This window comes from Ammospiza caudacuta, chromosome 9 (assembly GCF_027887145.1).
Source record: "Ammospiza caudacuta isolate bAmmCau1 chromosome 9, bAmmCau1.pri, whole genome shotgun sequence".
Taxonomy (NCBI): Eukaryota; Metazoa; Chordata; class Aves; order Passeriformes; family Passerellidae; genus Ammospiza; species Ammospiza caudacuta.
The window spans coordinates 4,368,532-4,391,755 of NC_080601.1; positions in this window are offsets into that span (position 1 = coordinate 4,368,532).

Sequence of the window (23,224 nt, forward strand, 5' to 3'; positions counted from 1 at the left end):
GTCTGCCAAGTGTTTGGCATGAAGAAATGAAAAGCTGTCCAAAACAGCTTCTTATCGAACATTCATGTGATTGGAAACGTCAGGAAAGTGTAAGGTACTGTTTTCTATCAGTTGGCAAGCTGCGCACACAATCCCAGTGTTGTACAGCTTCCTTCTTCACCTTTCCGATGCTGCCGCTCTCTCCGGCTCCCGGAGCCGAAGAAGCGGCTTCTTCGCGCAAAGACGATTGTACCGCTCACAGTGCTCTCCTTAACGCGGCTTCTGCCGAAAGAAGCCCGGGAGCGGCTCTTAGCTCCGGAGAGCATCGTACCTTCGTCTTTAGCGTCTTTTGTGGTCTACATCCTAGCAGAAAGCTTTTCCACTCTGTCTGGCAAGGAAAACCTACGGGAGCACAGAAAACATCTCCCATTGTGTTCTGGACGTTGCACGGAGGTCTGCCAAGTGTTTGACAAGAAGGAAAGAAAAGCTGTCCAAAACTGCTTCTTATCGAACATTCGTGGGATTGGAAACGTCAGGAAAGTGTAAGGTACTGTTTTCTATCAGTTGGCAAGCTGCGCACACAATCCCAGTGTTGTACAGCTTCCTTCTTCACCTTTCCGATGCTGCCGCTCTCTCCGGCTCCCGGAGCCGAAGAAGCGGCTTCTTCGCTCAAAGACGATTGTACCGCTCACAGTGCTCTCTTAGCGCCGCTTCTGCCGAAAGAAGCCCGGGAGCGGCTCTTAGCTCCGGAGAGCATCGTACCTTCGTCTTTAGCGTCTTTTGTGGTCCACATCCTAGCAGAAAGCTTTTCCACTCTGTCTGGCAAGGAAAACCTGCGGGAGCACAGAAAACATCTCCCATCGTGTTCTGGACGTTGCAGGGAGGTCTGCCAAGTGTTTGGAATGAAGAAATGAAAAGCTGTCCAAAACAGCTTCTTATCGAACTTTCGTGTGATTGGAAACGTCAGGAAAGTGTAAGGTACTGTTTTCTATCAGTTGGCAAGCTGCGCACACAATCCCAGTGTTGTACAGCTTCCTTCTTCACCTTTCCGATGCTGCCGCTCTCTCCGGCTCCCGGAGCCGAAGAAGCGGCTTCTTCGCGCAAAGACGATTGTACCGCTCACAGTGCTCTCCTTAACGCGGCTTCTGCCGAAAGAAGCCCGGGAGCGGCTCTTAGCTCCGGAGAGCATCGTACCTTCGTCTTTAGCGTCTTTTGTGGTCTACATCCTAGCAGAAAGCTTTTCCACTCTGTCTGGCAAGGAAAACCTGCGGGAGCACAGAAAACATCTCCCATCGTGTTCTGGACGTTGCACGGACGTCTGCCAAGTGTTTGACAAGAAGGAAAGAAAAGTTGTCCAAAACAGCTTCCAATCGAATATTCATGTGATTGGAAACGTCAGGAAAGTGTAAGGTACTGTTTTCTATCAGTTGGCAAGCTGCGCACACAATCCCTGTGTTGTACAGCTTCCTTCTTCACCTTTCCGATGCTGCCGCTCTCTCCGGCTCCCGGAGCGGAAGAAGCGGCTTCTTCGCGTACAGACGATTGTACCGCTCACAGTGCTCTCTTAGCGCCGCTTCTGCCGAAAGAAGCCCGGGAGCGGCTCTTAGCTCCGGAGAGCATCGTACCTTCGTCTTTAGCGTCTTTTGTGGTCTACATCCTAGCAGAAAGCTTTTCCACTCTGTCTGGCAAGGAAAACCTGCGGGAGCACAGAAAACATCTCCCATCGTGTTCTGGACGTTGCACGGACGTCTGCCAAGTGTTTGGCATGAAGAAATGAAAAGCTGTCCAAAACAGCTTCTTATCGAACATTCGTGTGATTGCAAACGTCAGGAAAGTGTAAGGTACTGTTTTCTATCAGTTGGCAAGCTGCGCACACAATCCCAGTGTTGTACAGCTTCCTTCTTCACCTTTCCGATGCTGCCGCTCTCTCCGGCTCCCGGAGCCGAAGAAGCGGCTTCTTCGCGCAAAGACGATTGTACCGCTCACAGTGCTCTCTTTAACGCGGCTTCTGCCGAAAGAAGCCCGGGAGCGGCTCTTAGCTCCGGAGAGCATCGTACCTTCGTCTTTAGAGTCTTTTGTGGTCTACATCCTAGCAGAAAGCTTTTCCACTCTGTCTGGCAAGGAAAACCTGCGGGAGCACAGAAAACATCTCCCATCGTGTTCTGGACGTTGCACGGAGGTCTGCCAAGTGTTTGGCATGAAGAAATGAAAAGCTGTCCAAAACAGCTTCTTATCGAACATTCGTGTGATTGCAAACGTCAGGAAAGTGTAAGGTACTGTTTTCTATCAGTTGGCAAGCTGCGCACACAATCCCAGTGTTGTACAGCTTCCTTCTTCACCTTTCCGATGCTGCCGCTCTCTCCGGCTCCCGGAGCCGAAGAAGCGGCTTCTTCGCGCACAGACGATTGTACCGCTCACAGTGCCCGCTTAGCGCCGCTTCTGCCGAAAGAAGCCCGGGAGCGGCTCTTAGCTCCGGAGAGCATCGTACCTTCGTCTTTAGCGTCTTTTGTGGTCTACATCCTAGCAGAAAGCTTTTCCACTCTGTCTGGCAAGGAAAACCTGCGGGAGCACAGAAAACATCTCCCATCGTGTTCTGGACGTTGCACGGAGGTCTGCCAAGTGTTTGGCATGAAGAAATGAAAAGCTGTCCAAAACAGCTTCTTATCGAACATTCGTGTGATTGGAAACGTCAGGAAAGTGTAAGGTACTGTTTTCTATCAGTTGGCAAGCTGCGCACACAATCCCAGTGTTGTACAGCTTCCTTCTTCACCTTTCCGATGCTGCCGCTCTCTCCGGCTCCCGGAGCCGAAGAAGCGGCTTCTTCGCGCAAAGACGATTGTACCGCTCACAGTGCTCTCCTTAACGCGGCTTCTGCCGAAAGAAGCCCGGGAGCGGCTCTTAGCTCCGGAGAGCATCGTACCTTCGTCTTTAGAGTCTTTTGTGGTCTACATCCTAGCAGAAAGCTTTTCCACTCTGTCTGGCAAGGAAAACCTGCGGGAGCACAGAAAACATCTCCCATCGTGTTCTGGACGTTGCACGGAGGTCTGCCAAGTGTTTGACAAGAAGGAAAGAAAAGTTGTCCAAAACAGCTTCCAATCGAATATTCATGTGATTGGAAACGTCAGGAATGTGGTAAGGTACTGTTTTCTATCAGTTGGCAAGCTGCGCACACAATCCCAGTGTTGTACAGCTCCTTCTTCACCTTTCCGATGCTGCCGCTCTCTCCGGCTCCCGGAGCCGAAGAAGCGGCTTCTTCGCGCACAGACGATTTTACCGCTCACAGTGCTCTCTTAGCGCCGCTTCTGCCGAAAGAAGCCCGGGAGCGGCTCTTAGCTCCGGAGAGCATCGTACCTTCGTCTTTAGCGTCTTTTGTGGTCTACATCCTAGCAGAAAGCTTTTCCACTCTGTCTGGCAAGGAAAACCTGCGGGAGCACAGAAAACATCTCCCATCGTGTTCTGGACGTTGCACGGAGGTCTGCCAAGTGTTTGACAAGAAGGAAAGAAAAGTTGTCCAAAACAGCTTCCAATCGAATATTCATGTGATTGGAAACGTCAGGAAAGTGTAAGGTACTGTTTTCTATCAGTTGGCAAGCTGCGCACACAAGCCCAGTGTTGTACAGCTTCCTTCTTCACCTTTCCGATGCTGCCGCTCTCTCCGGCTCCCGGAGCCGAAGAAGCGGCTTCTTCGCGCAAAGACGATTGTACCGCTCACAGTGCTCGCTTAGCGCCGCTTCTGCCGAAAGAAGCCCGGGAGCGGCTCTTAGCTCCGGAGAGCATCGTACCTTCGTCTTTAGCGTCTTTTGTGGTCTACATCCTAGCAGAAAGCTTTTCCACTCTGTCTGGCAAGGAAAACCTGCGGGAGCACAGAAAACATCTCCCATCGTGTTCTGGACGTTGCACGGAGGTCTGCCAAGTGTTTGACAAGAAGGAAAGAAAAGTTGTCCAAAACAGCTTCCAATCGAATATTCATGTGATTGGAAACGTCAGGAAAGTGTAAGGTACTGTTTTCTATCAGTTGGCAAGCTGCGCACACAATCCCAGTGTTGTACAGCTTCCTTCTTCACCTTTCCGATGCTGCCGCTCTCTCCGGCTCCCGGAGCCGAAGAAGCGGCTTCTTCGCGCAAAGACGATTGTACCGCTCACAGTGCTCTCTTAGCGCCGCTTCTGCCGAAAGAAGCCCGGGAGCGGCTCTTAGCTCCGGAGAGCATCGTACCTTCGTCTTTAGCGTCTTTTGTGGTCTACATCCTAGCAGAAAGCTTTTCCACTCTGTCTGGCAAGGAAAACCTGCGGGAGCACAGAAAACATCTCCCATCGTGTTCTGGACGTTGCACGGAGGTCTGCCAAGTGTTTGGCATGAAGAAATGAAAAGCTGTCCAAAACAGCTTCCAATCGAACATTCGTGTGATTGGAAACGTCAGGAAAGTGTAAGGTACTGTTTTCTATCAGTTGGCAAGCTGCGCACACAATCCCAGTGTTGTACAGCTTCCTTCTTCACCTTTCCGATGCTGCCGCTCTCTCCGGCTCCCGGAGCCGAAGAAGCGGCTTCTTCGCGCACAGACGATTGTACCGCTCACAGTGCTCTCTTTACCGCGGCTTCTGCCGAAAGAAGCCCGGGAGCGGCTCTTAGCTCCGGAGAGCATCGTACCTTCGTCTTTAGAGTCTTTTGTGGTCTACATCCTAGCAGAAAGCTTTTCCACTCTGTCTGGCAAGGAAAACCTGCGGGAGCACAGAAAACATCTCCCATCGTGTTCTGGACGTTGCACGGAGGTCTGCCAAGTGTTTGGCATGAAGAAATGAAAAGCTGTCCAAAACAGCTTCTTATCGAACATTCGTGGGATTGGAAACGTCAGGAAAGTGTAAGGTACTGTTTTCTATCAGTTGGCAAGCTGCGCACACAATCCCAGTGTTGTACAGCTTCCTTCTTCACCTTTCCGATGCTGCCGCTCTCTCCGGCTCCCGGAGCCGAAGAAGCGGCTTCTTCGCGCACGGACGATTGTACCGCTCACAGTGCCCGCTTAGCGCCGCTTCTGCCGAAAGAAGCCCGGGAGCGGCTCTTAGCTCCGGAGAGCATTGTACCTTCGTCTTTAGCGTCTTTTGTGGTCTACATCCTAGCAGAAAGCTTTTCCACTCTGTCTGGCAAGGAAAACCTGCGGGAGCACAGAAAACATCTCCCATCGTGTTCTGGACGTTGCACGGAGGTCTGCCAAGTGTTTGGCATGAAGAAATGAAAAGCTGTCCAAAACAGCTTCTTATCGAACATTCGTGTGATTGGAAACGTCAGGAAAGTGTAAGGTACTGTTTTCTATCAGTTGGCAAGCTGCGCACACAATCCCAGTGTTGTACAGCTTCCTTCTTCACCTTTCCGATGCTGCCGCTCTCTCCGGCTCCCGGAGCCGAAGAAGCGGCTTCTTCGCGCAAAGACGATTGTACCGCTCACAGTGCTCTCCTTAACGCGGCTTCTGCCGAAAGAAGCCCGGGAGCGGCTCTTAGCTCCGGAGAGCATCGTACCTTCGTCTTTAGAGTCTTTTGTGGTCTACATCCTAGCAGAAAGCTTTTCCACTCTGTCTGGCAAGGAAAACCTGCGGGAGCACAGAAAACATCTCCCATCGTGTTCTGGACGTTGCACGGAGGTCTGCCAAGTGTTTGACAAGAAGGAAAGAAAAGTTGTCCAAAACAGCTTCCAATCGAATATTCATGTGATTGGAAACGTCAGGAATGTGGTAAGGTACTGTTTTCTATCAGTTGGCAAGCTGCGCACACAATCCCAGTGTTGTACAGCTTCCTTCTTCACCTTTCCGATGCTGCCGCTCTCTCCGGCTCCCGGAGCCGAAGAAGCGGCTTCTTCGCGCACAGACGATTTTACCGCTCACAGTGCTCTCTTAGCGCCGCTTCTGCCGAAAGAAGCCCGGGAGCGGCTCTTAGCTCCGGAGAGCATCGTACCTTCGTCTTTAGCGTCTTTTGTGGTCTACATCCTAGCAGAAAGCTTTTCCACTCTGTCTGGCAAGGAAAACCTGCGGGAGCACAGAAAACATCGCCCATCGTGTTCTGGACGTTGCACGGAGGTCTGCCAAGTGTTTGACAAGAAGGAAAGAAAAGTTGTCCAAAACAGCTTCCAATCGAATATTCATGTGATTGGAAACGTCAGGAAAGTGTAAGGTACTGTTTTCTATCAGTTGGCAAGCTGCGCACACAATCCCAGTGTTGTACAGCTTCCTTCTTCACCTTTCCGATGCTGCCGCTCTCTCCGGCTCCCGGAGCCGAAGAAGCGGCTTCTTCGCGCACAGACGATTGTACCGCTCACAGTGCTCGCTTAGCGCCGCTTCTGCTGAAAGAAGCCCGGGAGCGGCTCTTAGCTCCGGAGAGCATCGTACCTTCGTCTTTAGCGTCTTTTGTGGTCTACATCCTAGCAGAAAGCTTTTCCACTCTGTCTGGCAAGGAAAACCTGCGGGAGCACAGAAAACATCTCCCATCGTGTTCTGGACGTTGCACGGAGGTCTGCCAAGTGTTTGACTAGAAGGAAAGAAAAGTTGTCCAAAACAGCTTCCAATCGAATATTCATGTGATTGGAAACGTCAGGAAAGTGTAAGGTACTGTTTTCTATCAGTTGGCAAGCTGCGCACACAATCCCAGTGTTGTACAGCTTCCTTCTTCACCTTTCCGATGCTGCCGCTCTCTCCGGCTCCCGGAGCCGAAGAAGCGGCTTCTTCGCGCAAAGACGATTGTACCGCTCACAGTGCTCTCCTTAACGCGGCTTCTGCCGAAAGAAGCCCGGGAGCGGCTCTTAGCTCCGGAGAGCATCGTACCTTCGTCTTTAGCGTCTTTTGTGGTCTACATCCTAGCAGAAAGCTTTTCCACTCTGTCTGGCAAGGAAAACCTGCGTGAGCACAGAAAACATCTCCCATCGTGTTCTGGACGTTGCACGGAGGTCTGCCAAGTGTTTGGCATGAAGGAAAGAAAAGTTGTCCAAAACAGCTTCCAATCGAATATTCATGTGATTGGAAACGTCAGGAAAGTGTAAGGTACTGTTTTCTATCAGTTGGCAAGTTGCGCACACAATCCCAGTGTTGTACAGCTTCCTTCTTCACCTTTCCGATGCTGCCGCTCTCTCCGGCTCCCGGAGCCGAAGAAGCGGCTTCTTCGCGCACAGACGATTGTACCGCTCACAGGGCTCTCTTAGCGCCGCTTCTGCCGAAAGAAGCCCGGGAGCGGCTCTTAGCTCCGGAGAGCATCGTACCTTCGTCTTTAGCGTCTTTTGTGGTCTACATCCTAGCAGAAAGCTTTTCCACTCTGTCTGGCAAGGAAAACCTGCGGGAGCACAGAAAACATCTCCCATCGTGTTCTGGACGTTGCACGGAGGTCTGCCAAGTGTTTGGCAGGAAGAAATGAAAAACTGTCCAAAACAGCTTCCAATCGAACATTCGTGTGATTGGAAACGTCAGGAAAGTGTAAGGTACTGTTTTCTATCAGTTGGCAAGCTGCGCACACAATCCCAGTGTTGTACAGCTTCCTTCTTCACCTTTCCGATGCTGCCGCTCTCTCCGGCTCCCGGAGCCGAAGAAGCGGCTTCTTCGCGCACAGACGATTGTACCGCTCACAGTGCTCTCTTAGCGCCGCTTCTGCCGAAAGAAGCCCGGGAGTGGCTCTTAGCTCCGGAGAGCATCGTACCTTCGTCTTTAGCGTCTTTTGTGGTCTACATCCTAGCAGAAAGCTTTTCCACTCTGTCTGGCAAGGAAAACCTGCGGGAGCACAGAAAACATCTCCCATCGTGTTCTGGACGTTGCACGGACGTCTGCCAAGTGTTTGGCATGAAGAAATGAAAAGCTGTCCAAAACAGCTTCCAATCGAATATTCGTGTGATTGGAAACGTCAGGAAAGTGTAAGGTACTGTTTTCTATCAGTTGGCAAGCTGCGCACACAATCCCAGTGTTGTACAGCTTCCTTCTTCACCTTTCCGATGCTGCCGCTCTCTCCGGCTCCCGGAGCCGAAGAAGCGGCTTCTTCGCGCAAAGACGATTGTACCGCTCACAGTGCTCTCTTAGCGCCGCTTCTGCCGAAAGAAGCCCGGGAGCGGCTCTTAGCTCCGGAGAGCATCGTACCTTCGTCTTTAGCGTCTTTTGTGGTCTACATCCTAGCAGAAAGCTTTTCCACTCTGTCTGGCAAGGAAAACCTGCGGGAGCACAGAAAACATCTCCCATCGTGTTCTGGACGTTGCACGGAGGTCTGCCAAGTGTTTGACAAGAAGTAAAGAAAAGTTGTCCAAAACAGCTTCCAATCGAATATTCATGTGATTGGAAACGTCAGGAATGTGTAAGGTACTGTTTTCTATCAGTTGGCAAGCTGCGCACACAATCCCAGTGTTGTACAGCTTCCTTCTTCACCTTTCCGATGCTGCCGCTCTCTCCGGCTCCCGGAGCCGAAGAAGCGGCTTCTTCGCTCAAAGACGATTGTACCGCTCACAGTGCTCGCTTAGCGCCGCTTCTGCCGAAAGAAGCCCGGGAGCGGCTCTTAGCTCCGGAGAGCATCGTACCTTCGTCTTTAGCGTCTTTTGTGGTCTACATCCTAGCAGAAAGCTTTTCCACTCTGTCTGGCAAGGAAAACCTGCGGGAGCACAGAAAACATCTCCCATCGTGTTCTGGACGTTGCACGGACGTCTGCCAAGTGTTTGACAAGAAGGAAAGAAAAGTTGTCCAAAACAGCTTCCAATCGAATATTCATGTGATTGGAAACATCAGGAAAGTGTAAGGTACTGTTTTCTATCAGTTGGCAAGCTGCGCACACAATCCCAGTGTTGTACAGCTTCCTTCTTCACCTTTCCGATGCTGCCACTCTCTCCGGCTCCCGGAGCCGAAGAAGCGGCTTCTTCGTGCAAAGACGATTTTACCGCTCACAGTGCTCTCTTAGTGCGGCTTCTGCCGAAAGAAGCCCGGGAGCGGCTCTTAGCTCCGGAGAGCATCGTACCTTCGTCTTTAGCGTCTTTTGTGGTCTACATCCTAGCAGAAAGCTTTTCCACTCTGTCTGGCAAGGAAAACCTGCTCGAGCACAGAAAACATCTCCCATCGTGTTCTGGACGTTGCACGGAGGTCTGCCAAGTGTTTGACAAGAAGGAAAGAAAAGTTGTCCAAAACAGCTTCCAATCGAATATTCATGTGATTGGAAACGTCAGGAAAGTGGTAAGGTACTGTTTTCTATCAGTTGGCAAGCTGCGCACACAATCCCAGTGTTGTACAGCTTCCTTCTTCACCTTTCCGATGCTGCCGCTCTCTCCGGCTCCTGGAGCCGAAGAAGCGGCTTCTTCGCGCAAAGACGATTGTACCGCTCACAGTGCTCTCTTAGCGCCGCTTCTGCCGAAAGAAGCCCGGCAGCGGCTCTTAGCTCCGGAGAGCATCGTACCTTCGTCTTTAGCGTCTTTTGTGGTCTACATCCTAGCAGAAAGCTTTTCCACTCTGTCTGGCAAGGAAAACCTGCGGGAGCACAGAAAACATCTCCCATCGTGTTCTGGACGTTGCACGGACGTCTGCCAAGTGTTTGGCATGAAGGAAAGAAAAGTTGTCCAAAACAGCTTCCAATCGAATATTCATGTGATTGGAAACGTCAGGAAAGTGTAAGGTACTGTTTTCTATCAGTTGGCAAGTTGCGCACACAATCCCAGTGTTGTACAGCTTCCTTCTTCACCTTTCCGATGCTGCCGCTCTCTCCGGCTCCCGGAGCCGAAGAAGCGGCTTCTTCGCGCACAGACGATTGTACCGCTCACAGGGCTCTCTTAGCGCCGCTTCTGCCGAAAGAAGCCCGGGAGCGGCTCTTAGCTCCGGAGAGCATCGTACCTTCGTCTTTAGCGTCTTTTGTGGTCTACATCCTAGCAGAAAGCTTTTCCACTCTGTCTGGCAAGGAAAACCTGCTCGAGCACAGAAAACATCTCCCATCGTGTTCTGGACGTTGCACGGAGGTCTGCCAAGTGTTTGGCAGGAAGAAATGAAAAGCTGTCCAAAACAGCTTCCAATCGAATATTCGTGTGATTGGAAACGTCAGGAATGTGTAAGGTACTGTTTTCTATCAGTTGGCAAGCTGCGCACACAATCCCTATGTTGTACAGCTTCCTTCTTCACCTTTCCGATGCTGCCGCTCTCTCCGGCTCCCGGAGCCGAAGAAGCGGCTTCTTCGCGCAAAGACGATTGTACCGCTCACAGTGCTCTCCTTAACGCGGCTTCTGCCGAAAGAAGCCCGGGAGCGGCTCTTAGCTCCGGAGAGCATCGTACCTTCGTCTTTAGAGTCTTTTGTGGTCTACATTCTAGCATAAAGCTTTTCCACTCTGTCTGGCAAGGAAAACCTGCAGGAGCACAGAAAACATCTCCCATCGTCTTCTGGACATTGCACGGAGGTCTGCCAAGTGTTTGGCATGAAGGAAAGAAAAGTTGTGCAAAACAGCTTCCAATCGAATATTCATGTGATTGGAAACGTCAGGAAAGTGGTAAGGTACTGTTTTCTATCAGTTGGCAAGCTGCGCACACAATCCCAGTGTTGTACAGCTTCCTTCTTCACCTTTCCGATGCTGCCGCTCTCTCCGGCTCCCGGAGCCGAAGAAGCGGCTTCTTCGCGCAAAGACGATTGTACTGCTCATAGTGCTCGCTTAGCGCCGCTTCTGCCGAAAGAAGCCCGGGAGCGGCTCTTAGCTCCGGAGAGCATCGTACCTTCGTCTTTAGCGTCTTTTGTGGTCTACATCCTAGCAGAAGGCTTTTCCACTCTGTCTGGCAAGGAAAACCTGCGGGAGCACAGAAAGCATCTCCCATCGTGTTCTGGACATTGCACGGAGGTCTGCCAAGTGTTTGACAAGAAGGAAAGAAAAGTTGTCCAAAACAGCTTCCAATCGAATAGTCATGTGATTGGAAACGTCAGGAAAGTGTAAGGTACTGTTTTCTATCAGTTGGCAAGCTGCGCACACAATCCCTGTGTTGTACAGCTTCCTTCTTCACCTTTCCGATGCTGCCGCTCTCTCCGGCTCCCGGAGCCGAAGAAGCGGCTTCATCGCGTACAGACGATTGTATCGCTCACAGTGCTCTCTTAGCGCCGCTTCTGCCGAAAGAAGCCCGGGAGCGGCTCTTAACTCCGGAGAGCATCGTACCTTCGTCTTTAGCGTCTTTTGTGGTCTACATCCTAGCAGAAAGCTTTTCCACTCTGTCTGGCAAGGAAAACCTGCTCGAGCACAGAAAACATCTCCCATCGTGTTCTGGACGTTGCAGGGAGGTCTGCCAAGTGTTTGGCATGAAGAAATGAAAAGCTGTCCAAAACAGCTTCTTATCGAACATTCGTGTGATTGCAAACGTCAGGAAAGTGTAAGGTACTGTTTTCTATCAGTTGGCAAGCTGCGCACACAATCCCAGTGTTGTACAGCTTCCTTCTTCACCTTTCCGATGCTGCCGCTCTCTCCGGCTCCCGGAGCCGAAGAAGCGGCTTCTTCGCGCACAGACGATTGTACCGTTCACAGTGCTCTCTTAGCGCCGCTTCTGCCGAAAGAAGCCCGGGAGCGGCTCTTAGCTCCGGAGAGCATCGTACCTTCGTCTTTAGCGTCTTTTGTGGTCTACATCCTAGCAGAAAGCTTTTCCACTCTGTCTGGCAAGGAAAACCTGCGGGAGCACAGACAACATCTCCCATCGTGTTCTGGACGTTGCACGGACGTCTGCCAAGTGTTTGACAAGAAGGAAAGAAAAGTTGTCCAAAACAGCTTCCAATCGAAGATTCATGTGATTGGAAACGTCAGGAATGTGGTAAGGTACTGTTTTCTATCAGTTGGCAAGCTGCGCACACAATCCCAGTGTTGGACAGCTTCCTTCTTCACCTTTCCGATGCTGCCGCTCTCTCCGGCTCCCGGAGCCGAAGAAGCGGCTTCTTCGCGCAAAGACGATTGTACCGCTCACAGTGCTCGCTTAGCGCCGCTTCTGCCGAAAGAAGCCCGGGAGCGGCTCTTAGCTCCGGAGAGCATCGTACCTTCGTCTTTAGCGTCTTTTGTGGTCTACATCCTAGCAGAAAGCTTTTCCACTCTGTCTGGCAAGGAAAACCTGCGGGAGCACAGAAAACATCTCCCATCGTCTTCTGGACTTTGCACGGAGGTCTGCCAAGTGTTTGGCATGAAGAAATGAAAAGCTGTCCAAAACAGCTTCCAATCGAACATTCGTGTGATTGGAAACGTCAGGAAAGTGTAAGGTACTGTTTTCTATCAGTTGGCAAGCTGCGCACACAATCCCAGTGTTGTACAGCTTCCTTCTTCACCTTTCCGATGCTGCCGCTCTCTCCGGCTCCCGGAGCCGAAGAAGCGGCTTCTTCGCGCACAGACGATTGTACCGCTCACAGGGCTCTCTTAGCACCGCTTCTGCCGAAAGAAGCCCGGGAGCGGCTCTTAGCTCCGGAGAGCATCGTACCTTCGTCTTTAGCGTCTTTTGTGGTCTACATCCTAGCAGAAAGCTTTTCCACTCTGTCTGGCAAGGAAAACCTGCGGGAGCACAGAAAACATCTCCCATCGTGTTCTGGACATTGCACGGAGGTCTGCCAAGTGTTTGGCATGAAGGAAAGAAAAGTTGTCCAAAACAGCTTCCAATCGAATATTCATGTGATTGGAAACGTCAGGAAAGTGGTAAGGTACTGTTTTCTATCAGTTGGCAAGCTGCGCACACAATCCCAGTGTTGTACAGCTTCCTTCTTCACCTTTCCGATGCTGCCGCTCTCTCCGGCTCCCGGAGCCGAAGAAGCGGCTTCTTCGCGCACAGACGATTGTACCGCTCACAGTGCTCTCTTAGCGCCGCTTCTGCCGAAAGAAGCCCGGGAGCGGCTCTTAGCTCCGGAGAGCATCGTACCTTCGTCTTTAGCGTCTTTTGTGGTCTACATCCTAGCAGAAAGCTTTTCCACTCTGTCTGGCAAGGAAAACCTGCGGGAGCACAGAAAACATCTCCCATCGTCTTCTGGACGTTGCACGGAGGTCTGCCAAGTGTTTGGCATGAAGAAATGAAAAGCTGTCCAAAACAGCTTCTTATCGAACATTCGTGTGATTGGAAACGTCAGGAATGTGGTAAGGTACTGTTTTCTATCAGTTGGCAAGCTGCGCACACAATCCCAGTGTTGTACAGCTTTTTCTTCACCTTTCCGATGCTGCCGCTCTCTCCGTCTCCCGGAGCCGAAGAAGCGGCTTCTTCGCGCACAGACGATTGTACCGCTCACAGTGCTCTCTTAGCGCCGCTTCTGCCGAAAGAAGCCCGGGAGCGGCTCTTAGCTCCGGAGAGCATCGTACCTTCGTCTTTAGCGTCTTTTGTGGTCTACATCCTAGCAGAAAGCTTTTCCACTCTGTCTGGCAAGGAAAACCTGCGGGAGCACAGAAAACATCTCCCATCGTCTTCTGGACGTTGCACGGAGGTCTGCCAAGTGTTTGACAAGAAGGAAAGAAAAGTTGTCCAAAACAGCTTCCAATCGAATATTCATGTGATTGGAAACGTCAGGAAAGTGTAAGGTACTGTTTTCTATCAGTTGGCAAGCTGCGCACACAATCCCAGTGTTGTACAGCTTCCTTCTTCACCTTTCCGATGCTGCCGCTCTCTCCGGCTCCCGGAGCCGAAGAAGCGGCTTCTTCGCGCAAAGACGATTGTACCGCTCACAGTGCTCGCTTAGCGCCGCTTCTGCCGAAAGAAGCCCGGGAGCGGCTCTTAGCTCCGGAGAGCATCGTACCTTCGTCTTTAGCGTCTTTTGTGGTCTACATCCTAGCAGAAAGCTTTTCCACTCTGTCTGGCAAGGAAAACCTGCGGGAGCACAGAAAACATCTCCCATCGTGTTCTGGACGTTGCAGGGAGGTCTGCCAAGTGTTTGACAAGAAGGAAAGAAAAGTTGTCCAAAACAGCTTCCAATCGAATATTCATGTGATTGGAAACGTCAGGAAAGTGTAAGGTACTGTTTTCTATCAGTTGGCAAGCTGCGCACACAATCCCAGTGTTGTACAGCTTCCTTCTTCACCTTTCCGATGCTGCCGCTCTCTCCGGCTCCCGGAGCCGAAGAAGCGGCTTCTTCGCGCAAAGACGATTGTACCGCTCACAGTGCTCTCTTAGCGCGGCTTCTGCCGAAAGAAGCCCGGCAGCGGCTCTTAGCTCCGGAGAGCATCGTACCTTCGTCTTTAGCGTCTTTTGTGGTCTACATCCTAGCAGAAAGCTTTTCCACTCTGTCTGGCAAGGAAAACCTGCGGGAGCACAGAAAACATCTCCCATCGTGTTCTGGACGTTGCACGGAGGTCTGCCAAGTGTTTGGCATGAAGGAAAGAAAAGTTGTCCAAAACAGCTTCCAATCGAATATTCATGTGATTGGAAACGTCAGGAAAGTGTAAGGTACTGTTTTCTATCAGTTGGCAAGTTGCGCACACAATCCCAGTGTTGTACAGCTTCCTTCTTCACCTTTCCGATGCTGCCGCTCTCTCCGGCTCCCGGAGCCGAAGAAGCGGCTTCTTCGCGCACAGGCGATTGTACCGCTCACAGGGCTCTCTTAGCGCCGCTTCTGCCGAAAGAAGCCCGGGAGCGGCTCTTAGCTCCGGAGAGCATCGTACCTTCGTCTTTAGCGTCTTTTGTGGTCTACATCCTAGCAGAAAGCTTTTCCACTCTGTCTGGCAAGGAAAACCTGCGGGAGCACAGAAAACATCTCCCATCGTGTTCTGGACGTTGCACAGAGGTCTGCCAAGTGTTTGACAAGAAGGAAAGAAAAGTTGTCCAAAACAGCTTCCAATCGAATATTCATGTGATTGGAAACGTCAGGAATGTGTAAGGTACTGTTTTCTATCAGTTGGCAAGCTGCGCACACAATCCCAGTGTTGTACAGCTTCCTTCTTCACCTTTCCGATGCTGCCGCTCTCTCCGGCTCCCGGAGCCGAAGAAGCGGCTTCTTCGCTCAAAGACGATTGTACCGCTCACAGTGCTCGCTTAGCGCCGCTTCTGCCGAAAGAAGCCCGGGAGCGGCTCTTAGCTCCGGAGAGCATCGTACCTTCGTCTTTAGCGTCTTTTGTGGTCTACATCCTAGCAGAAAGCTTTTCCACTCTGTCTGGCAAGGAAAACCTGCGGGAGCACAGAAAACATCTCCCATCGTGTTCTGGACGTTGCACGGACGTCTGCCAAGTGTTTGACAAGAAGGAAAGAAAAGTTGTCCAAAACAGCTTCCAATCGAATATTCATGTGATTGGAAACATCAGGAAAGTGTAAGGTACTGTTTTCTATCAGTTGGCAAGCTGCGCACACAATCCCAGTGTTGTACAGCTTCCTTCTTCACCTTTCCGATGCTGCCACTCTCTCCGGCTCCCGGAGCCGAAGAAGCGGCTTCTTCGCGCAAAGACGATTTTACCGCTCACAGTGCTCTCTTAGCGCGGCTTCTGCCGAAAGAAGCCCGGGAGCGGCTCTTAGCTCCGGAGAGCATCGTACCTTCGTCTTTAGCGTCTTTTGTGGTCTACATCCTAGCAGAAAGCTTTTCCACTCTGTCTGGCAAGGAAAACCTGCTCGAGCACAGAAAACATCTCCCATCGTGTTCTGGACGTTGCACGGAGGTCTGCCAAGTGTTTGACAAGAAGGAAAGAAAAGTTGTCCAAAACAGCTTCCAATCGAATATTCATGTGATTGGAAACGTCAGGAAAGTGGTAAGGTACTGTTTTCTATCAGTTGGCAAGCTGCGCACACAATCCCAGTGTTGTACAGCTTCCTTCTTCACCTTTGCGATGCTGCCGCTCTGTCCGGCTCCCGGAGCCGAAGAAGCGGCTTCTTCGCGCAAAGACGATTGTACCGCTCACAGTGCTCTCTTAGCGCCGCTTCTGCCGAAAGAAGCCCGGGAGCGGCTCTTAGCTCCGGAGAGCATCGTACCTTCGTCTTTAGCGTCTTTTGTGGTCTACATCCTAGCAGAAAGCTTTTCCACTCTGTCTGGCAAGGAAAACCTGCGGGAGCACAGAAAACATCTCCCATCGTGTTCTGGACGTTGCACGGACGTCTGCCAAGTGTTTGGCATGAAGGAAAGAAAAGTTGTCCAAAACAGCTTCCAATCGAATATTCATGTGATTGGAAACGTCAGGAAAGTGTAAGGTACTGTTTTCTATCAGTTGGCAAGTTGCGCACACAATCCCAGTGTTGTACAGCTTCCTTCTTCACCTTTCCGATGCTGCCGCTCTCTCCGGCTCCCGGAGCCGAAGAAGCGGCTTCTTCGCGCACAGACGATTGTACCGCTCACAGGGCTCTCTTAGCGCCGCTTCTGCCGAAAGAAGCCCGGGAGCGGCTCTTAGCTCCGGAGAGCATCGTACCTTCGTCTTTAGCGTCTTTTGTGGTCTACATCCTAGCAGAACGCTTTTCCACTCTGTCTGGCAAGGAAAACCTGCGGGAGCACAGAAAACATCTCCCATCGTGTTCTGGACGTTGCACGGAGGTCTGCCAAGTGTTTGGCAGGAAGAAATGAAAAGCTGTCCAAAACAGCTTCCAATCGAATATTCGTGTGATTGGAAACGTCAGGAATGTGTAAGGTACTGTTTTCTATCAGTTGGCAAGCTGCGCACACAATCCCTATGTTGTACAGCTTCCTTCTTCACCTTTCCGATGCTGCCGCTCTCTCCGGCTCCCGGAGCCGAAGAAGCGGCTTCTTCGCGCAAAGACGATTGTACCGCTCACAGTGCTCTCCTTAACGCGGCTTCTGCCGAAAGAAGCCCGGGAGCGGCTCTTAGCTCCGGAGAGCATCGTACCTTCGTCTTTAGCGTCTTTTGTGGTCTACATCCTAGCAGAAAGCTTTTCCACTCTGTCTGGCAAGGAAAACCTGCGGGAGCACAGAAAACATCTCCCATCGTGTTCTGGACGTTGCACGGAGGTCTGCCAAGTGTTTGGCATGAAGGAAAGAAAAGTTGTCCAAAACAGCTTCCAATCGAATATTCATGTGATTGGAAACGTCAGGAAAGTGTAAGGTACTGTTTTCTATCAGTTGGCAAGTTGCGCACACAATCCCAGTGTTGTACAGCTTCCTTCTTCACCTTTCCGATGCTGCCGCTCTCTCCGGCTCCCGGAGCCGAAGAAGCGGCTTCTTCGCGCACAGACGATTGTACCGCTCACAGGGCTCTCTTAGCGCCGCTTCTGCCGAAAGAAGCCCGGGAGCGGCTCTTAGCTCCGGAGAGCATCGTACCTTCGTCTTTAGCGTCTTTTGTGGTCTACATCCTAGCAGAAAGCTTTTCCACTCTGTCTGGCAAGGAAAACCTGCGGGAGCACAGAAAACATCTCCCATCGTGTTCTGGACGTTGCACAGAGGTCTGCCAAGTGTTTGACAAGAAGGAAAGAAAAGTTGTCCAAAACAGCTTCCAATCGAATATTCATGTGATTGGAAACGTCAGGAATGTGTAAGGTACTGTTTTCTATCAGTTGGCAAGCTGCGCACACAATCCCAGTGTTGTACAGCTTCCTTCTTCACCTTTCCGATGCTGCCGCTCTCTCCGGCTCCCGGAGCCGAAGAAGCGGCTTCTTCGCTCAAAGACGATTGTACCGCTCACAGTGCTCGCTTAGCGCCGCTTCTGCCGAAAGAAGCCCGGGAGCGGCTCTTAGCTCCGGAGAGCATCGTACCTTCGTCTTTAGCGTCTTTTGTGGTCTACATCCTAGCAGAAAGCTTTTCCACTCTGTCTGGCAAGGAAAACCTGCGGGAGCACAGAAAACATCTCCCATCGTGTTCTGGACGTTGCACGGACGTCTGCCAAGTGTTTGACAAGAAGGAAAGAAAAGTTGTCCAAAACAGCTTCCAATCGAATATTCATGTGATTGGAAACATCAGGAAAGTGTAAGGTACTGTTTTCTATCAGTTGGCAAGCTGCGCACACAATCCCAGTGTTGTACAGCTTCCTTCTTCACCTTTCCGATGCTGCCACTCTCTCCGGCTCCCGGAGCCGAAGAAGCGGCTTCTTCGCGCAAAGACGATTGTACCGCTCACAGTGCTCTCTTAGCGCGGCTTCTGCCGAAAGAAGCCCGGGAGCGGCTCTTAGCTCCGGAGAGCATCGTACCTTCGTCTTTAGCGTCTTTTGTGGTCTACATCCTAGCAGAAAGCTTTTCCACTCTGTCTGGCAAGGAAAACCTGCTCGAGCACAGAAAACATCTCCCATCGTGTTCTGGACGTTGCACGGAGGTCTGCCAAGTGTTTGACAAGAAGGAAAGAAAAGTTGTCCAAAACAGCTTCCAATCGAATATTCATGTGATTGGAAACGTCAGGAAAGTGGTAAGGTACTGTTTTCTATCAGTTGGCAAGCTGCGCACACAATCCCAGTGTTGTACAGCTTCCTTCTTCACCTTTGCGATGCTGCCGCTCTGTCCGGCTCCCGGAGCCGAAGAAGCGGCTTCTTCGCGCAAAGACGATTGTACCGCTCACAGTGCTCTCTTAGCGCCGCTTCTGCCGAAAGAAGCCCGGGAGCGGCTCTTAGCTCCGGAGAGCATCGTACCTTCGTCTTTAGCGTCTTTTGTGGTCTACATCCTAGCAGAAAGCTTTTCCACTCTGTCTGGCAAGGAAAACCTGCGGGAGCACAGAAAACATCTCCCATCGTGTTCTGGACGTTGCACGGACGTCTGCCAAGTGTTTGGCATGAAGGAAAGAAAAGTTGTCCAAAACAGCTTCCAATCGAATATTCATGTGATTGGAAACGTCAGGAAAGTGTAAGGTACTGTTTTCTATCAGTTGGCAAGTTGCGCACACAATCCCAGTGTTGTACAGCTTCCTTCTTCACCTTTCCGATGCTGCCGCTCTCTCCGGCTCCCGGAGCCGAAGAAGCGGCTTCTTCGCGCACAGACGATTGTACCGCTCACAGGGCTCTCTTAGCGCCGCTTCTGCCGAAAGAAGCCCGGGAGCGGCTCTTAGCTCCGGAGAGCATCGTACCTTCGTCTTTAGCGTCTTTTGTGGTCTACATCCTAGCAGAACGCTTTTCCACTCTGTCTGGCAAGGAAAACCTGCGGGAGCACAGAAAACATCTCCCATCGTGTTCTGGACGTTGCACGGAGGTCTGCCAAGTGTTTGGCAGGAAGAAATGAAAAGCTGTCCAAAACAGCTTCCAATCGAATATTCGTGTGATTGGAAACGTCAGGAATGTGTAAGGTACTGTTTTCTATCAGTTGGCAAGCTGCGCACACAATCCCTATGTTGTACAGCTTCCTTCTTCACCTTTCCGATGCTGCCGCTCTCTCCGGCTCCCGGAGCCGAAGAAGCGGCTTCTTCGCGCAAAGACGATTGTACCGCTCACAGTGCTCTCCTTAACGCGGCTTCTGCCGAAAGAAGCCCGGGAGCGGCTCTTAGCTCCGGAGAGCATCGTACCTTCGTCTTTAGCGTCTTTTGTGGTCTACATCCTAGCAGAAAGCTTTTCCACTCTGTCTGGCAAGGAAAACCTGCGGGAGCACAGAAAACATCTCCCATCGTGTTCTGGACGTTGCACGGAGGTCTGCCAAGTGTTTGGCATGAAGGAAAGAAAAGTTGTGCAAAACAGCTTCCAATCGAATTTTCATGTGATTGGAAACGTCAGGAAAGTGGTAAGGTACTGTTTTCTATCAGTTGGCAAGCTGCGCACACAATCCCAGTGTTGTACAGCTTCCTTCTTCACCTTTCCGATGCTGCCGCTCTCTCCGGCTCCCGGAGCCGAAGAAGCGGCTTCTTCGCGCAAAGACGATTGTACTGGTCACAGTGCTCGCTTAGCGCCGCTTCTGCCGAAAGAAGCCCGGGAGCGGCTCTTAGCTCCGGAGAGCATCGTACCTTCGTCTTTAGCGTCTTTTGTGGTCTACATCCTAGCAGAAGGCTTTTCCACTCTGTCTGGCAAGGAAAACCTGCGGGAGCACAGAAAGCATCTCCCATCGTGTTCTGGACATTGCACGGAGGTCTGCCAAGTGTTTGACAAGAAGGAAAGAAAAGTTGTCCAAAACAGCTTCCAATCGAATAGTCATGTGATTGGAAACGTCAGGAAAGTGTAAGGTACTGTTTTCTATCAGTTGGCAAGCTGCGCACACAATCCCTGTGTTGTACAGCTTCCTTCTTCACCTTTCCGATGCTGCCGCTCTCTCCGGCTCCCGGAGCCGAAGAAGCGGCTTCTTCGCGTACAGACGATTGTATCGCTCACAGTGCTCTCTTAGCGCCGCTTCTGCCGAAAGAAGCCCGGGAGCGGCTCTTAGCTCCGGAGAGCATCGTACCTTCGTCTTTAGCGTCTTTTGTGGTCTACATCCTAGCAGAAAGCTTTTCCACTCTGTCTGGCAAGGAAAACCTGCGGGAGCACAGAAAACATCTCCCATCGTGTTCTGGACGTTGCACGGAGGTCTGCCAAGTGTTTGGCATGAAGAAATGAAAAGCTGTCCAAAACAGCTTCTTATCGAACATTCGTGTGATTGGAAACGTCAGGAAAGTGTAAGGTACTGTTTTCTATCAGTTGGCAAGCTGCGCACACAATCCCAGTGTTGTACAGCTTCCTTCTTCACCTTTCCGATGCTGCCGCTCTCTCCGGCTCCCGGAGCCGAAGAAGCGGCTTCTTCGCGCACAGACGATTGTACCGTTCACAGTGCTCTCTTAGCGCCGCTTCTGCCGAAAGAAGCCCGGGAGCGGCTCTTAGCTCCGGAGAGCATCGTACCTTCGTCTTTAGCGTCTTTTGTGGTCTACATCCTAGCAGAAAGCTTTTCCACTCTGTCTGGCAAGGAAAACCTGCGGGAGCACAGACAACATCTCCCATCGTGTTCTGGACGTTGCACGGAGGTCTGCCAAGTGTTTGGCATGAAGAAATGAAAAGCTGTCCAAAACAGCTTCCAATCGAATATTCGTGTGATTGGAAACGTCAGGAATGTGGTAAGGTACTGTTTTCTATCAGTTGGCAAGCTGCGCACACAATCCCAGTGTTGGACAGCTTCCTTCTTCACCTTTCCGATGCTGCCGCTCTCTCCGGCTCCCGGAGCCGAAGAAGCGGCTTCTTCGCGCAAAGACGATTGTACCGCTCACAGTGCTCGCTTAGCGCCGCTTCTGCCGAAAGAAGCCCGGGAGCGGCTCTTAGCTCCGGAGAGCATCGTACCTTCGTCTTTAGCGTCTTTTGTGGTCTACATCCTAGCAGAAAGCTTTTCCACTCTGTCTGGCAAGGAAAACCTGCGGGAGCACAGAAAACATCTCCCATCGTCTTCTGGACGTTGCACGGAGGTCTGCCAAGTGTTTGGCATGAAGAAATGAAAAGCTGTCCAAAACAGCTTCCAATCGAACATTCGTGTGATTGGAAACGTCAGGAAAGTGTAAGGTACTGTTTTCTATCAGTTGGCAAGCTGCGCACACAATCCCAGTGTTGTACAGCTTCCTTCTTCACCTTTCCGATGCTGCCGCTCTCTCCGGCTCCCGGAGCCGAAGAAGCGGCTTCTTCGCGCACAGACGATTGTACCGCTCACAGGGCTCTCTTAGCACCGCTTCTGCCGAAAGAAGCCCGGGAGCGGCTCTTAGCTCCGGAGAGCATCGTACCTTCGTCTTTAGCGTCTTTTGTGGTCTACATCCTAGCAGAAAGCTTTTCCACTCTGTCTGGCAAGGAAAACCTGCGGGAGCACAGAAAACATCTCCCATCGTGTTCTGGACATTGCACGGAGGTCTGCCAAGTGTTTGGCATGAAGGAAAGAAAAGTTGTCCAAAACAGCTTCCAATCGAATATTCATGTGATTGGAAACGTCAGGAAAGTGGTAAGGTACTGTTTTCTATCAGTTGGCAAGCTGCGCACACAATCCCAGTGTTGTACAGCTTCCTTCTTCACCTTTCCGATGCTGCCGCTCTCTCCGGCTCCCGGAGCCGAAGAAGCGGCTTCTTCGCGCACAGACGATTGTACCGCTCACAGTGCTCTCTTAGCGCCGCTTCTGCCGAAAGAAGCCCGGGAGCGGCTCTTAGCTCCGGAGAGCATCGTACCTTCGTCTTTAGCGTCTTTTGTGGTCTACATCCTAGCAGAAAGCTTTTCCACTCTGTCTGGCAAGGAAAACCTGCGGGAGCACAGAAAACATCTCCCATCGTCTTCTGGACGTTGCACGGAGGTCTGCCAAGTGTTTGGCATGAAGAAATGAAAAGCTGTCCAAAACAGCTTCTTATCGAACATTCGTGTGATTGAAAACGTCAGGAAAGTGTAAGGTACTGTTTTCTATCAGTTGGCAAGCTGCGCACACAATCCCAGTGTTGTACAGCTTCCTTCTTCACCTTTCCGATGCTGCCGCTCTCTCCGGCTCCCGGAGCCGAAGAAGCGGCTTCTTCGCGCAAAGACGATTGTACCGCTCACAGTGCTCTCTTAGCGCGGCTTCTGCCGAAAGAAGCCCGGGAGCGGCTCTTAGCTCCGGAGAGCATCGTACCTTCGTCTTTAGCGTCTTTTGTGGTCTACATCCTAGCAGAAAGCTTTTCCACTCTGTCTGGCAAGGAAAACCTGCGGGAGCACAGAAAACATCTCCCATCGTGTTCTGGACGTTGCACGGTGGTCTGCCAAGTGTTTGGCATGAAGAAATGAAAAGCTGTACAAAACAGCTTCTTATCGAACATTCATGTGATTGGAAACGTCAGGAAAGTGTAAGGTACTGTTTTCTATCAGTTGGCAAGCTGCGCACACAATCCCAGTGTTGTACAGCTTCCTTCTTCACCTTTCCGATGCTGCCGCTCTCTCCGGCTCCCGGAGCCGAAGAAGCGGCTTCTTCGCGCAAAGACGATTGTACCGCTCACAGTGGTCTCCTTAACGCGGCTTCTGCCGAAAGAAGCCCGGGAGCGGCTCTTAGCTCCGGAGAGCATCGTACCTTCGTCTTTAGCGTCTTTTGTGGTCTACATCCTAGCAGAAAGCTTTTCCACTCTGTCTGGCAAGGAAAACCTACGGGAGCACAGAAAACATCTCCCATTGTGTTCTGGACGTTGCACGGAGGTCTGCCAAGTGTTTGACAAGAAGGAAAGAAAAGCTGTCCAAAACTGCTTCTTATCGAACATTCGTGGGATTGGAAACGTCAGGATAGTGTAAGGTACTGTTTTCTATCAGTTGGCAAGCTGCGCACACAATCCCAGTGTTGTACAGCTTCCTTCTTCACCTTTCCGATGCTGCCGCTCTCTCCGGCTCCCGGAGCCGAAGAAGCGGCTTCTTCGCTCAAAGACGATTGTACCGCTCACAGTGCTCTCTTAGCGCCGCTTCTGCCGAAAGAAGCCCGGGAGCGGCTCTTAGCTCCGGAGAGCATCGTACCTTCGTCTTTAGCGTCTTTTGTGGTCCACATCCTAGCAGAAAGCTTTTCCA